Source organism: Coturnix japonica, chromosome 1 (genome assembly GCF_001577835.2).
Source record: "Coturnix japonica isolate 7356 chromosome 1, Coturnix japonica 2.1, whole genome shotgun sequence".
NCBI classification, from domain to species: domain Eukaryota; kingdom Metazoa; phylum Chordata; class Aves; order Galliformes; family Phasianidae; genus Coturnix; species Coturnix japonica.
This window is the reverse complement of record NC_029516.1, coordinates 46,567,163-46,584,148: the sequence shown is the minus strand read 5'-3', so window position 1 is coordinate 46,584,148 and position 16,986 is coordinate 46,567,163. Positions and strand designations below refer to the sequence as shown.

At 48.0% G+C, this 16,986-nt stretch overlaps 1 long non-coding RNA gene across 1 annotated transcript; it reads left to right on the top strand.

The window, feature by feature from the left end:
* The first annotated feature begins 555 nt into the window (after positions 1 to 555).
* LOC116653473 lies at positions 556 to 5,300 on the top strand. Its single transcript, XR_004307347.1, has 2 exons — positions 556 to 1,816; positions 2,573 to 5,300. It is a non-coding gene; the product is annotated as an uncharacterized LOC116653473 (long non-coding RNA).
* The last annotated feature ends 11,686 nt before the right edge of the window (positions 5,301 to 16,986 follow it).

Here is a 16,986-nt window from a genome sequence, read left to right as displayed (position 1 = left end):
CCAACTGTGGCAAGAACAAGAGCAAGCCAGGAAGGGACTTCAGTAACCCACAGGGCTCTGAATCACTGTTGGCCCCACTGCTCTCCTTCTCCACCAGGGACAGGAGCTCTTACATCCCTGCCTTGATGTATGAGACCTTTTTTGAATTCTCTTCCATCCATGATTCATCTCTTTCCTTTTGCTATGAAAACAGACACAGGAGAGCAAGCTGTGGCAGAACATACCTCTACAACAGTGGGAAGAGGTGTGATGCTTCTGTTCAGCTGAGGCAAAAAGACAAAGACACAAAAGAGGAGAGGGGAGAAGAGGAGAGAGAAGAAGGGGTAGGAGAGAGAGGAGGAGAGAAGAAGGAGAGAGGAGAGGAGAGAGGAGGAGGAGAGGAAGGAGAGGAGAGGGAAGAGAGAGGAGCAGAGAGGAAGGCGGAGATGGAGTGGAGGAGAGGGAGGAGAAGGGAAAAGACAGAGGCGAGGAGAGGACGAGGAGAGGAAGGAGGAGGAGAGGAGAGGAAGGAGGAGGAGGAGAAAGAGAGGAGAAGGAGAGGAGAGGAGAGGAGAGGAGAGGAGAGGAGAGGAGAGGAGAGGAGAGATCTCTTGTCTCAGGAATCACTGGGCTGGCATGGCTTCATCAATTTAAGGCTTCCTTATGACTGGATTTGGGAAGTTCTCATATAGCAGGTTTCATTCCCTTAGTTTAAGCTTGCGTTACTGTGTGGGTGAGGTGCTCCAAGTATTGGGTAACCCATAAAAAGAGTCAGTCTTTTGCAGATGAAGGATCTAACAGTGAAGGGAGTTAGTTCACCAGCTGGAGACCTTCCTAAGCCACAGATTTCCTGTGTTACATTGGAGAAATCTACTATTTGTGTTTCAGTCCTCAGTATGCAAAAGTCGGAGGGTGCTACTTCACGCAAAAGACATGTCAGGAGGGCAACAGGCAGAGCTGAGGTGGGAAGGGGATCTGTCCTGCTGTTGTAGGTGTTTCTGCATCCAGGCTGGGTGCATGAAGCATCATCGCAGGAGCAGGACCCAGCTCAGTAGGATCTTAATGTGAAGGCCATGTTGGTGGGACATCAAGGACAACATCCACTGAGTTTGCTGAGGAAGAATGTTGCTGGATGATTGCACCCATGGGAAGGGAAGACTAAGAGGTGAGAGTCTGTCTACAGGAAAGAAGTGAGGAGAAACACAGATAATAGCTTGGAGATGGAAGAAAAGGTCAGAGGATGTCCACTGGGAGATTTTGGTGTCTGCTCTCAGCCACTGGTGGGTGAGGGACCCCAAAAACCTGGCATGGTTGCACCCCAGCAAGCTTCCCATCTGGGAGACAGGGCCAGCTTTTGTCCTGTGCCCAGCCTGGGGGCACAGCACTGGTATTGTCCCAGGACTGCCTGGGAAAATGGGAGGGGTTCCCCATGAAACCTTTCCATAGAGCAAAACAGCGTCAGAGCTGGGAATGGGGGGGTCAGGGCAGACACCAGAAAAAACACACACACAACGGGCAAACAATACCGGCAGTGTGCTGAGGGAAAGGGAGACCCATGAATTGGGAGTTTGATAAGGATTTTCTCCCGCGCGCACCCGCTCTCTCAACAGCCCCTTCAGTTTTTCTGGCACCCCCCTCCTTCCCCTTGCCTGCTTGCTTGTTTGGGCCTCAAACAGTGCGCTGCCTTTGTTCGGGATACAGGTGAACGGCCATCATGTGATTCACGCACACGCGCGCGCGCACATAAAAAGGTTTTTCAGAGAGCCCAGTTCGTCTCAGACCCAAGGACGGGAGACCCGGGCTGGGAGCAGCAGGGAGAGCACCCTGTCTCATGGAGGTGGGTCTTGGGGTCAGGGTGGGGGTCCAGGGGTCTTGTCCTTCCTACCGTCTGTGGGCATGGATTGGCATCTGGTGTGGAGTAGACGGGGGGGGCTGAAGCTGAGTACTCATCCCTCCCCAGCTTCTATGTGGGATGAGCATCCTGACTGGCATGGAGGTGAGGAGAGAGGCAGGTGGTGAGGAAGAGGAGGATGGAGAGTGGAGGATGGAGGGCTGAAGACAGGAGCATGGAAGATGGAGGATGGGGAATGGAGGATGGAAGATGGCTGGAGGGTGGGGAATGGAAGATATAAGATGGAGAATGGAAGGTGGAGGGTGGAGAATGGAGGAAACCCCCCTGCTGGAAATGTGTGTCTTCAACTCCTCGAAGCCATGTTATAGGGAGATCTAAATGTATTTACTCTATCCCCTCACTCAGGAGGGAAAAGAAAGGAGAGAAGGACCAGGCAATCTGATGGTGGGAAGACTGAGGATGTGGGGGATGGTTGGCACCTGCTGGAAATCCCCCTGCCCCAGCCAAAAATAGTGAGCACTGCACATCTCCTTTGATGTGGAAGTGTCATGAGGCCCTCTCACACCTCATCACCACGACCATGAAATAGATGGGAAGCCACATGGCTCAGTCCTGTGGTAAAGTAGAGGCTAGGAAGGGCAAGGTTCGGGCAGTACAAAACCATCTGAGACATCCAGAGAGGAAGGCATGAGAACAGAAAAAAATGGCAAGGTTTCAACTGGTTACTCTTCTAATTCAAAGGTTGCCTGAGTGTGATGCTCAAGGGAAAAGCAGAGAGGAGCAAAGACAGAGGCCAACATTTCATGATGATGCTCAGAAAATATATGGGTCTGTGGCTGGCCTCACTCGTGAGACATCATGGGACTTGATTTATGGCAGCCTGGATGAGATCAGGACCTTATTTTTGCTGGGGCTCCCAACGCCAGCCTCATCTTTGCCACTTCCTTGTGCCTCGCTCTCAAATGCCTCCCTGACCTAATGTCACCGAGCAACCAGTATGAAGGTAGATTTGAAGGCCTTTCCATAAACAGGAGAAGCAAAGGGACCCTACATCCCTCGGAGCTGAGCATGGGAAACACTGCTGGGTTCTGGTCATCATCACACCTCATAGGTTTTGGCTGAAGCTCCCAATACTGAACCTAGACATTCCTGGGTGACTCTTGACTCTCCCCATCAAGAGACTCAGTGGGGCAGCCCGAAGAAGAAGGAGATGGCACGGGTGACACAGAAAAATCAGAGAGCTGCCTGCAACCCACTCTGTGTTTAGCAGCACTGTACCAGGAGGCACATCCATGCAGCTGCAGGATAGTTAGCTGTGTTCCCCACACTGCTGGGGAGCCAAAGGAACACAGAATTGATCATTGCATGGTGGGGTTGTTTTTTTGCTCCCTCTCTTAAATCCAGTGTCCTGTATGGGTGGTGGCTGCCTTCGTCGAGGTTGTTGACAAGGGGTGGGTGATGCCAGTGGAATGTGGCCCTATTTTTCATCACCCCAAGACAAGAGTTCTAGGGAAACTTTTCCTAAATCTCAACCTTGGGGGTGCAGGAACCCTCTTGGAAAGCAGAGAGGGCAAGCACCTCAGACCATCACAAGGATCCCAGGCAGCTCCTGGCCCAATATCTGATCCATTCCTTCATGAGTGTGGGGAGAACTGATAATGGTAATACTATGCAAGTCCTCATTGTCCCTGAGACAATTTCCTACATTACCAGGGCCTGGGAAGATCAAAGAGTAGCAAGGCCTGGCAGATCTGTCTGCTACCTGCTTTGATGGGTGGCAGACTGTTAACCCCTCACCTCCTAACCAAGAAGCCAGGTGTAATTCCAAAAAGCAAATCCCAAAAAGCAAGTACTGAAGGAATGAGGAGATGGGGGAGAAAGTTTCATGTTAGGTGGAGTCTTCCATGTTCAGAGTGATACAACAGATGCAACTGAGTGCTCTTTGACTGTATGATCAAGGAGGGATGCCCAGGGGGAAAAAGAAGAAATGAATACTCCTAAATATGTGTGGGCAGAATGACCAGAAAAGAAGACTCTCTCATGGGGTCTTTTGGTTGTAACAGTGCTGGGTGACCCTGATGGACTCAGTCAGTGGAGGCCAAGGTAACTCTGGGAAGACTTTCAGCTCCAACAACCCAGTGGCAGCAGGGAGGCTCTTGGGGAGCCGGGGGAAGGGTTAAATCAGGAAGGCTTCAGCCCGCTGCCTTGGCCCCTGTAATTCTTCCAGAGAGTAGGACTGGGAGAACAAGGAGCCCATTCTGTTCGCAGGAATTAATAGCAAGGAGTCATCTGGGGTGTCATTCAAGCCCTGATCAGCTCCCGGAGGAATGTGAGGGAGAGCGAGCGACGGAGCACGGCCCCAGGCCGAGGCACCAAAGCTAGGGCAGGCGCATTTGGGCTGGTAACCAGAGCTACCAGCCGGCATTTGAGTGGCAGGACCCCAACCTTTGCATCCCCTCTGCCCCATGAGCCCATACACAAATGGCTCCCACCAGCTCCTAATTTGGGGACTGGTTTCCAGTTCTTTTGTCCCTTGTTCCCCATCCATTTCATGAGAGGGAAGATGTATAGGCTCACCAGCACCATTGTATCCACTGCACCAAGCCATCAGAAGGGATGGGTTTTGTCTCTCTAAGCAAGCTTGGCCAGTCAGAGGGGCTCCAAGGAGCCCATAAACACCTCTGGGGATGTGGGTAGCTCAGCGGACTGTAGAATCCGCTTTGCCACCACATCAGTTCTCTCAAAGTGAGCGTGGTCACTGCAACAAAAGACCAAGCCTGCAAATTAGCATGTCCATGTTTCATTGTTTTGATCTGCTGTCACAAAGACAGGCTTGAAAGCATGACATGGTGACAGTGCAAAATTGCCTGTGATAGAAACCTGCTTCCACAAGGCAAGGAGATACTTTGGTCACCTATATCCTGGCCTGAGAATGGAATCTCAAAGTAGCCAACCTGACACCTCTCTGCCCAGCAGTGGCTGCATTGCAAGTTCACACCTGCTGACATAAGGTGTCTGAAGGGTCCAGAGATGCACCCAGGCTGGCCCAGCAGGGCCACCATATGGCTGATGGGGTCTGCGGGGCAATCCTTCAGGCCAGTCCTAGATGCACACATAGCTGCAGGACTAAACATGAGTTCAGCTCACCAGCACAGCACTGAGCACAGGTTGGGTAGAAGATGACTCATGTGAAATGGGAACAGAGCTGTACTGGGGTGCTCAAGTTGCTTTTACTGACACAGAGCTGGTAGCCAAAATGTATCTCACTAAAACTTTCCTTCCTTCCTTCCCATGTGCCTCAGGTTGCTGTGAAAATGGATTTAAGCACTAACACAGCATCTAAGCATCCCACAAGAGATATGCGGTGCCTCTGGGAAGGACTCCTCAGCCCCCTCTCCATCCCCGTGCCACCAGTGCCACAATAAGCAGCCCTTGTCGTAGAGGGGTTAATAAATGATGCAAGAAAGGAGCCCTTTAATGCACAGTGACCTCTGGCCTTTCATAAATCACAGTGTTGGTCTGCGAGTGCGCGGGGGGCACAAGGCAGTGAGGGGAGAGGATGGGAGGGGGTCCATGCAGCTGCACCACGGAGTTGACATTGTTCCCACCATCACTAAAGTGCAACAAATCCCTCTATTGTGTTCCTGGTTTATCTGGTTCCTCTTGTTTATTAGCAGAGGTTGTTTGGCGCTGGCTCCAGCCCTGGGCGGGTGGAAAGAGTGCTGGCACGCACCAGAGGAGGGGAGGGAGGGAGTGGGGGGGACCGGGACTGGAGGACGAGAGCAGCTCATCAATGGCTGTATTGTCCCATCTTTTTTGTTGCTCCTGTAATGATATGTTCGAAAAAAAAGGGGATTAAATTAAAAAAAAAAAAAAAGAGAGTGAGAGAGAGAGAAGAGAAAAAAGAGAGAGAGAAAGAAAAAGAGAGGGAGGCGGGGGGAGACGAGAGAGGGAAAAAAAGATGAACTACACAGAAAGACGGGGTAGGAATGGCCGGTCTGGTCTTGCAGCGGATGCTGCTGCAGCTGGGGAGGATGGGTTGGGATGGAGCCGCGACGGGGCCACTCTGTGCCTTTATGCTGCTTAATCACACTGGGAGCCATCAGTCCCAGTGGCTGGGGCTGTGCCCACCCTTGCCAACTCTATTCACAGGGGCTGTGAGGGTGAGGGAAGCAGGAGAAGGGCTGTTCTCTGTGTTCCTTGAGATTGAACCTGCTTTTGTCACCCTGACTAAACAAGATGACAAAACCACTGCAGCCACCAAGGTTTTGCACATCTTTACTTTGCTTGTTGCTACCTGTGGAAATGAGCTGATGCAAACACTGCTGAGAAGGGCACAGAGAAAACCCCACTGTAAATAGCTGTGCTGTAGTGAGTGAAATTTATTGAGATGAGAGAAATTTTTCCTGGGGTGCTTGAGGATGTGTTTAGTTCATCTCAGGTCACTCCCCAGCTGGTTTTATCCCAACCACGGTGACACTGGTTGGGTGAGATATCTCAACCACATTCCTGCTGCAATGATTCACAGAATTACAGAATCATTTAGGTTGGAAAAGACCTCTAAGATCACCTGGTCCAACCACCAGCCCATCCCCACCATGCCCACTGACCATGTCCCTCAGTGCCACATCCACACAGCTCTTGAACACCTCCAGGGACAGTGACTGCACCACCTCCCTGGGCAGCCTGTGCCACTGAAGCACTGCTCTTCAGAAGAAATTTTCCCTAACACCCAGCCTGAACCTCCCCCAGTGCAACATGAGGCCATTACCTCTCATCCTATCATTATTACCTGGGAGCCACACTCTGCTTTTGGGTCATTGTAGAGAGTGATAAGGTCTCTCCTAAGCTCCTCTTCTCCAGACTGAACAACCTCTATAGGGTCATCCTACCCTATAGAGGTTGAACACTTCCTCCCAGTGTTGTATCATCTGCAGACTTACTGAGAGGGCATTTAATCCCCTCATCCATATAATCAGTATAGACATTGATGGTCCACCATCCCAGAGGTGTCACTTATGGGAACAGTGGTCCAGACATGCAGGAGCTTTGCTGTAAGGGGCTCTCAGCATCTCAGGAAGGTGCAAGGGGATCCAAGTCACAATATTATTCTCCCATGCCCAGGTCTGAGTACCAGCCAAGCATCCTGTGCTGATGAAACCTTGCCTTCCTTCAACTCTGTCTGCCACTACACAATTACCACTAATGAAACTCCTACCAGGAAAGCTGGGTGAATGATGGAAGCTCTGGTTCAGAAGATGAGATGGAAAAAAAAAATATGGAGAAAATCACTGTGGTTTAGCCAAGAAAGACTTTATTATTATTATTATTATTATTATTATTATTATTATTATTATTATTATTATTATTATTATTATTAAAGTAGCATAAGTCAGAGATTGAAACATTCTACTAAATCTGAAATAGCATGTTTTACTTTGTGGTTATTATCTTGTATTTGACCTCTTATCTTTCAGCCTGGGTCAAGACCATGCTGGTTTGAAATGAAAAGTCAGAAATTTTCTTTCAAAATGTCCATTCACAACATTCTGGCATTTAGAAAAGAGAATAATTCAGAAAGACTGCCTTGAAATGAAATGTTTTGATATTTTAAACATCCCCCACCCACTCTTGCTGTCCAGATAAAACTGCTGGTTGAATTATAACTGAGTCTGCATCTTTCATTCGCCTGACTTTCTCATTTTTGGCCAACTGTTTGCCACTAAGCTCTTGTCATTCCCACCCTCAGATGATGCCACATCCCTGGGAAGCCTTAGGGTCTACACAAAGTGCTGGACTGTGTCTGGATTCATGGCATCTCCAAGTCTCATTTTGCAGCAAGTGATGTGGGGACCAGTGGCAGGCCTGCCATCGAGCTGTGCCATTCCCTGCCTGCATATCATGAGGCCCAATGCTGACATAGCTGTAGCTTTGTGGCCTTAAGAACTGAGGCTTAAACTCATGTGACTTGGATAAGAGGAGGCTCTGGGGAGACCTTATCACTCTCTACAATTACCTGAAAGGAGGTTGTAGCAAGGTGAGGGTCAGCCTCTTCTCTCAGGTAATAGTGATAGGATGAGAGGACTCAGCTGGCATCAGGAAAGGTTCTTGTTGGATGTTAGGAACAATTTATTCTCCAAAAGAGCAGTGCTGCAGTGGCACAGGCTGCCCAGGGAGGTGGTGCAGTCACCATCCCTGGAGGTGTTCCAGAACCGTGTGGATGTGGCACTGAGGGACGTGGGCAGTGGGCATGGTGGGGATGAGCTGGCAGTTGAACTGTATGACCTTAGGAGGTCTTTTCCAACCTTAATCTTAACCTTCTGTGATTCTATGATTTTCACTCCCCTCTTCCCCTGTCTATACAGCAAGTGGTAGAGTGAGCCACCCCAATAGCCAAGCAGAGATGAGCTAGATAACAACAACAGGATCGTAGAGATGTCATCAGCTTCCCTAGCACTCATTTCAAGAATGATTCAGCTCCTCACCTCCTCCTCCACTCATCACACTCCCCTGCCCCTGCTAAGTCCAATCTGCTTCCCCATTACAGGAATCCTCCTCAGACCCAGTGCTGTCTTCCCCTAGTCAAATGCTGTACATATCCAGCAGGTACCTCCATAGGATGACACAGTATCATCTGAATCACTTTCGTGTACCCTCTCTCTTGAATGAATAATTCCCATCAACAGCTGGTATCATTATATGTTCATATAGTACATCTATCCCATCCAGTGGAAGAAGATTTGTAGGACTTCTAGATTACCAGCTTGAAGAGTGGGTCACACAACAGATGCTCCCAAGAGCATTCAGTGGGCAGCAATGAGACATAACCAGACTGCCTCAGACTGTGCTTGCAAAGCACTGTAGTTTTCAGCAGGGAGCACTTTTCATTCCATATGGATAACAGAAGAGCAAATACATTTTCATCGCAGACACAGAGAGGAAACCTTCAGCCCAGAAAGGGTGAGAGATCCTCCTTGGACATTTAGTTCTCAACTATGCTGGCAGTGGGCCTGACTCTGGTTTCAGTGGCACCCCTTGAGGCAGGGACAGGACTGTCACAGTCTGAGCTCACTCCAGTTTCTTTGTCCCTGTAGTGCTATTCCCACAGAGCATGCCCCACTTTTTCAAAGATTTGATCCCATTCACAAGTCTTCTGTTGCCCTCCAAGGAGAAAACAGACAGCAGGCTCCTTTGAGAGCTCAGAAATTCTCTAGGGAATCTGGGCACCCAAGTGAACATGTCCTAACCTTTAGTAGATGCGGTTATTGATAGATGCTGCCTGGAGAAATTCAGCGTGCTCTTGATTCTGAGTCCATAGAACTGGCAGAGTTGTTGGGAAAATCACCATTGAGTTTTGCCCTCCAAACCAAGGGAAGTTCAGGGAATTCACTTGTCCACCAGCAATGGTGTGTGAATTTCTAATGGAGTACCAGCATTAGGGTGGAAACTCACAGCAGGCCCAGATGAAGTGTGGGTATATTTGGAACATTTTATAGCCAAGCATCAGCATAGAAGCACTCCAGAGAGGAATGTGAGCCCCACACATCCAAAGTGAGTTGTACCCTGCATGTTTTTCTCAAAAGAGAGAAAATCATCCAGTCACCCCCAGGACAAGGTGGTGACAAGAGGAGCATGGCACTGGCGTGGAGCATCCCAGTCCAGATGGCACAGCTGAACCTGCTTGGGGTCAGGATGCCCCAACACTGCTGGCTCTTGCTGTCTCATGTCCCCTTTCCTTTCCAGCCCCATGGGGACTCTCCTCTGGCCACCAACGTGGCCTCTCCATTGGGATGCCCTCACTCACTTGTGCCTCAATTGAAGCATGAGAATTTCTCCCTTGTTTGTACAATCATCTTGCTTTTCCCCCCTCCCCAGACATCAGAATCCTCCTTCCCTGCCTCCCTCCTCCTCCTCCTCCTTCCCGCCGCCTCCCCCTTCTCTCCCTGGAACTTCCCTGCAGCTGCAGAGCTGGCCAGACAATCGGGTGTTTTAGAGAAATACATTTTTGGGCTAATTTGCCATGCATAAGTGTTTCTCTTACCCTTTAAAGGCAGGGAACAAAGAGCACATTCTCCACAAGCTCTGCCCTGTTGTGAGCAGCCCTGCAGCTGTACAGCGCTGTGCTACCCTCCGCTCTCCTGCTCCACTCTCTGCTTGCTCTATAAGGCAGTGGGGCTGTGCTTCTCCCCAGGACCACACATTTCTTCCTGTGTTCTTTTAAAAAGCAGAGCCCAAACAAGCGGGGATGGGAGGGATTTGGTAGCACTGTCACCCCACATAGACTGACTTGTCAGAATATCCAGGTACCACATTTTATGCTGAGACATTTGGTAAGATTACTTGGAAACAGTCTGAATTTTCTTTTATTTGGGGCTCAATCCTGCCTTCAAGTTAAGTATTAATTTTACCCCTTGACTGTTAACACTGTGGCAGTGCACTGCAAATGCCTATAATAGACTATACCAAAATTTGCAGTTGATAAACTCTAGCCATTGGAAAAGAAGCCATGTGTTGAGTTTTCATGTCCTCACTCCAAACACTCGTGGTCAACTGTGGTTGAGGAATTTTCCTTTATGCAGCTAGAATGTTGAGTGATGAATGGATTTTACCTCATGGACCAGCTCACGCAGGAGATGCAGATGTTCTGGTGTTCATTGGTCATAAGCATGCAAGGATGAGGTAGGAGAAGATGGCCTGGAGAAGCTGGCCACTGAGAAACTAAAGGGTTTTGTCTGCTTTTGGGGGATCCTGATTCAGAACCTGGTGAATAGTCTTTTTCCTAACCATGGAGGGCTGGTCCAGCAAACGACTTCCCAGTGAGGTAACTCTCCCCATTTCATCAGATCTGTACCCAGACAAACTCTTCCCATCAGTTCACCCCAATCCATCATAAAAACTCTTAATTCAGCCAAAACCAGTCCTATGTCCTATTTTCAGCACCAAATTCAACACTGCCTCCAGCAGCTAGCCCAGCCAAGTCTAGCCTACCCACACCATGACTGTCACAAGATGCCATCTCAAGCCTACATCAGTCTTGTGTTCAGATCATGTAAGTATAACTCAACTAGATCAAACCCAGTGTAAATTGGCCTAAGCCAGCCAGACACGGGCCATTCTAGCCAAAGTCAAGTCACAGTCTGTTGAGGATCTAACTTGTCCAACTGCACTTAAAGTGTAACCTAACAAGAATTTGAGCCAGAACGTGCCCGCTTCAAGGCAACAGAAGGTCAGTTCTGAGACAGTTTAGAAGTGTTTTCATTCAGAAATGTCTAGACTTTATGTCAAGTACAGAGGTCATAATAGTTTTAAGTGCTTCATCTTGTTGCACTTCTACTCAAACAGCTTAACTGCACTAGTTTTCCTGAAATTTCCTTCACATTACACTGATACTGACCTACTTATTCTTAAGTCCTCTCCCACATTCTGGTATTTGTTGTTTTGCCTCCAGCAGATCCTCTTGACTCAAACCTGGATGAGTACACAGAAAGATAGGGACTTCGCTCCAAAATTCTCCCATCTATTTTAAGGATAGATGGAGAAAAAAAGAAGGACAGATGGGAAAAGAGCGAAGAGGAGGGGAGGGAGAAGGAAGGGAAGGGAAGGGAAGGGAAGGGAAGGGAAGGGAAGGGAAGGGAAGGGAAGGGAAGGGGAAGGGAAGGATAGGGAAGGGGAAGGGAAGGGAAGGAAGGGAAGGGAAGGGAAGGGAGGGAAGGGAAGGGAAGGGAAGGGAAGGGAAGGGAAGGGAAGGGAAGGGAAGGGAAGGGAAGGGAAGGGAAGGGAAGGGAAGGGAAGGGAAGGGAAGGGAAGGGGAGGGAAGGGGAGGGAAGGTGTGGAAGGGAAGGGAAGGGAAGGGAAGGGAAGGGAAGGGAAGGGAAGGAAGGGAAGGGGAGGAAAGGGAAAGGAAGGGAAGGGAGGGAAAGGGAAGAAGGGGGAAGGGAAAGGAAGGGGAAGGGAAAGGGAAGGGAAGGAAAGGAAGGAGAGGGAAAGGAAGGGAAGGGAAGGGAAGGGAAGGGAAGGGAAGGGAAGGAAGGGAAGGGAAGGAGGAGGAGAGAGGGAAGAGGAAGTGGAGGAAAGGAAGGGAAGCGGAAGGGAAGGGAAGGGAAGGGAAGGGAAGGGAAGGGAAGGGAAGGGAAGGGAAGGGAAGGGAAGACTGCAGTCAGCAGAAATGCACCTGGGGAAGTATATGAAGCAGAAAAAGGTGAAGGACTTACGGGCTAGAGACAAAGATCCTCAGCTTCTTAGCTAGCATAGACCTGCTTGGCATAAATGATAGGTGGACTAATGTACAATAGAAGACAGTGTAGCTGCCAACACTGCACAAAGCTTCTCCTGACATAGCCCACTACATTCCTCATTTCCTTCCTGACTCCCTGAACTCTTTGCACTTAGCAAGGTCATTAGCCATACTCCATAGGAACTTAGCTACATCATGAGCTCATTAGGGGAGACAAGACTCAAAGATATGCATTTAGTGCTTGTGTGGTGGCTCCTATTCTACACAGATCAAGACCTGCACTTAGCTTGGCCAGGGTCTTGGTTGCTGTGAATGAGTTGTGAATGAGGGAGCAGTGGAGGCTGGACAGATTTGACATTCAATTTTCTTAGTTTTCCACTTGCACTTAAAACTTGGTCTTACAGAACTCATTCTTAGAATCATAGAGTCATAGAATCATAGAGTAATATAATGATAGAATGATAGAATCATAGAGTCATAGAATCATAGAGTCATAGAATGATAGAATCATAGAATCATAGAGTCATAGAATCATAGAATCATAGAATCATAGAATGGCTTGGGTTGGAAGGGACCTTAAAGATCATTCAGTTCCAACCCCCTGCCATGGGAAGGGTTGCAATCAGGCACTAGATCACGTTGACCTTCCTACCTTAGAAGAGACCCCAGTACGTGCCTGTAAGGTATTGAAATGATTGTTAGTGCCAAGAGAGTAATTTCCTGCAAGACTCAGAACTGCAATAGTGAAAATCCTGTTGAGCAATGGGTTTAATCATATTTAGTATCCCCTCTGGGGAAATTTCCTTCAGTCTATCTTGAGACTGAACTCGAGGATTTCTCTGGTAGGGCTCCAGGGGACATCGCACAGCACAGGTGGCCTGAGCAGCACAGGTAGGTTGGATGCCAAGACCAGGTGCCAACACAAACATCCCAAGGCACAGGATGAGTTTAGTGGGAGCAAAACTCAACTCCAGCCTTTGTGGTTACCATCCCAGTAAGACAGAGAGAGACATAGAAAGGAGGCAAAAGGGAGGGAGAAGGTCAGGGAGTGGGGGAGTGCCAGGAGACTGCAGAGTCCTGTGGCTGTATGAATTTCCTAGTTGTTTTCAAAGCACTGCTCAAACACAGGCGCACGAGTCCCATGTGATCGGTAATTTACGAAAGCACAGGCGTAATGTTGTGTGCATCTCACATCCGCTCTGCAGCCCACCTGACTGCAGGCTCAGGGGGCACCCACAGCATCTACCCCATCAGTGCCCAGGGGGATGGCTGACCCATGGCTGGACACTGCTCCCCTTCTGTATTCATTTCCAAACCGTTCTTTTCTTCCCTTTGCTTGGCTCCATGGGATGAGGCTCCAGAAGCAGGATGCTGCTCCTTCTGTATTTTCACGGAGATAAAAAGCCTTTATTTCTGACCTGGCTGTCTCACTTTTTTTAATTGGCAGAGCACTTTGAGCAAGCTTGCATACAAAACAACCTCACATATTTGAGGATTTGAACTCAGAGTTCAGAGTGTGTTTCCACAGCTATATCTTTTTCCTTGTATTATCATTGCTGAAGTCTCATTTCACTCAAAAGTGTCTGCACAGTAAAAGAGGAAGCTTTCTTAGAAAGGGTGGGAAGAGGACCAAGGGAAAGTGTTCACAATGAAAAAACTGATTGCTTCTTTAAGGATGGAGGATTTTGTTTACCTATTGTTTACCACTTCTATAGGGAACTCCTAACTCCAATAACATTTTTCTGCTCAGCCAAGGAAAGGTTAAAGACATGAACAAGAGAGATGCAGTGTACAAGGCTGGAATTTTTGAAGGGCAGGTAGGTGGGAGGTAAATTTACAGAGGTTTCTTGGACAAGATTATGTTGAAGCAAAATGTGTATTTTGAGGGGGAATGTTTTCCTTTCTCTCTGTCCCCAAGAAAAAACAATGTCCGTGGAAAAGATCTGTTGCCTCAAATGCTGCAAAAACCCCTCTAAAGATCTTTGCCAAAACCAAAGCTTCTGTGAAGAAAGGACATCTGACATTTTAGATCTTTGGTATGGTCAAACCACCCAACGTCATCCCCACCTCCTCTTCCCAGACAACCAATCCTTGCTTTAAATTGCTTAAAGGCCAGTGCCACTACCTCACCACACAGATCACGCCTCTCATGGCCATGCCTCTTTCCTTCATGCTCAGTGAGTTGCCTCTGTGAAGGGTTAATTCAACCAGGGCCTTTTACTCCAACTTGTTTTCCAAGCAGCAGAGAGAATAGGTCTCTTGTTACAAAGATGGCTTCTGGGCATTTGGTGATGCTTTCCCTTTTCTCTCTCTCTGCACTACAAAGAAATCTTTTGTTCTTGTCCCTCTGTCTCATTTACTCTCCCCCACCCTGCTCTCGCCTCTTCCCTCCATTGGCTGCCAAGTGACTAAGGAATGGCAAAAAAATGACCATAGCGTGGTCATGGCAAATATTTCTTCAGTTATTATCTGATAGAGACCTTGAGCATCTATGTGAAGGGCCCTCTGCTTTCCTTCAGGCTTCTCCTGGAGACTGGGAAAAATGAGTCAGACACAACAGGGCAGGATATAAGTTGAATCAGCCCAACATACTAATGGAAATGTCTTACGAATGGAGTCGTGGTGCCTGTTTCAGAAAACGCAAATGATGGGGACTCAGAACTGGAAAGGGTCCAGTGGTGGTTACCGTGGGTCTAGATTTTTATAGGAACACTGTATTTGGTTTAAAAAGATAGAAAAAGTCACTGTCTTGCCTCTAAATCTATTGATTTTGCATCCCATAAGCTGGAGCCAGCACTTGTTGTTGGAGAGGTTGTGATGTCCGAGCCATTGCTGTAAATCCTGTTGTACATGAGGATGCCCTGCAAGAAAATTCATCTCTTCTCAGCAGTGTAACCCCTCAGTGCTGCTTACTGACACATGACACCTTCTGAGCAAAGAATACCTTAGTTTAACATAGCCTTCATTTTCTAAGCAAAACCCCTCTGCTTCCCACAGTAATAATTCCCAATACATGTCCAACAGTATCTTTCTACCTTCTACCACAGTAAAGCTCTGGCAAAACCCCGTGGACATTGTGTCTTCCCACACCCCATTAAATTATGCCTCAAGTATTCCCACAGACATCCTTCTAGCTATAGCCTCCCCCTTGCACTTACTGCTTCACTGAGTCATTTTACGTGCACATATATAGATGTGTATAAGTCCACGTGATGCTGAAGTTACTGCAACTTCCATAATGGCCATTCTCCCACAACAGAAACAATTTCCCAGCCAAATTCTCTGCCCATTGGATTGGGATACACTTTTGTGTGTCCTTCATTGGCACTACCTTCTGCAAACAAATACACAGACAAAATCTTCATTCTTACCTGAAGCAAATCTTCCTCCTCTGCCTTTCTTCTTCTTCTCTACAGACCCTCTTTGCTCCTCTGACTGCCCTTCATCCCAGCTCTATCTCAGTCTGCCTTGCACTCTAGGTGAACAGGACGTACACTCCCCGATTCCATTTGCCGTGCTTTCTGCACCACTCTCCTGTGCAGCTCCTTAATTATTTTAGTAGGCCCTTGGAACGATCTCTATAAGTGGAACTCAGTAACACAGAAGGAGGCTTCTGACACACACGCATACAAAGCTGTGGATGTAAGACTTTATAAGGAAAATTTTTGTTCCCGTAGAGAGTGGGAAAAGACTACACAGATAAAAGAGCGATTATATTCCCACATTAGAAGGACTTCTTGCCTGGTGCATTTCTAAACCAAGCTGATTAAAACAGCATAGAAATGGCTCGCTAACCAAACTCATACATTCATATGATTGTGTCCAGAATAAAGATTTGCACCAAGTCGACCATGTCTGCTTCAAAACTACGTGAGGGTCAGCTTTCTTTGTAAAGCATTGAGTGTGTCTAGTATGTAACAATTAACAAATGTATAATAATCCTCTTCCTGTCTCTTGGCTTGATAACATCAAAATGAATCCTAACACAGACAGAGATCTTTACTTCAATCCCAGCCATGCCCTACTGCTCCCACAGCAGCTCAATTGCACAGGGAGCTCACAGTAGTTTAGTCATGCTCAGCAGAAAAATCAGCAATGATTACCAACACGAAAGGCAAATAAAGCATTCCGAGATGGAGACTTTTGCCCTGCTCAATAAGGAAGCCCTTAGCTGATCCACAAACTCAAGAATTCAGAGTGCCTAACGCTCCAGCCACTGATCTCACAAAGCACTGCTCCCACTGAAGCAATGCACGTTTCTGGATCCTCAAAGAAACACCTCACTTATCAATGGTGAAACAAGGAAAAGTATTTGCTTCTTTCTGGTTGCATCCCACAGTTTTGCAGTCAATACTGCTGCAGTCAAAGGCATTGCACTGCTGACAGAAAGCCCTGTTGGGTTCATCTTTGCACCACGTGGAGACCAGGAGTTTAACTGCTGAAATCTCTTTGGAGAAAAACAACTCACCGCCACCTCTTTCACAAATTAGAAACCTGAAGATGGATTATGGTTTCGTACTTAGATAATTTTGGATGAATCTAGAAAGGAGAGGCGGGTTAGCTGGATGTCTAAATAGAGTCAATGAGATCACATGTTCCGCCTTTTTATCTGCTTTTCTTTTTCTGCTTTTGGACGACAAAGCTTCCTTTGATACAGAAGAAGAGGGGGGTAGGAAGAGCGAGGAGAGGGGGTGCCAGCGTCACCCCAATGGCCCCCGGTCACTTCTCCACGCTCCTTAATGTGATGTTCCCACTGACAGAGAGCCAGAAAAAAAACAGTGATCTCATGATTTCAGAGACGATTCATGCAAACAGCCCTGGGAGATGAGGGGTGAACAGGACAGGAAAGAGGTAAAAGATGAGCGAGGAGAGAAAGGCAAGAAAGGGAGAAGCAGAGGTAAAAGGGAGAGGGGACAAGGAG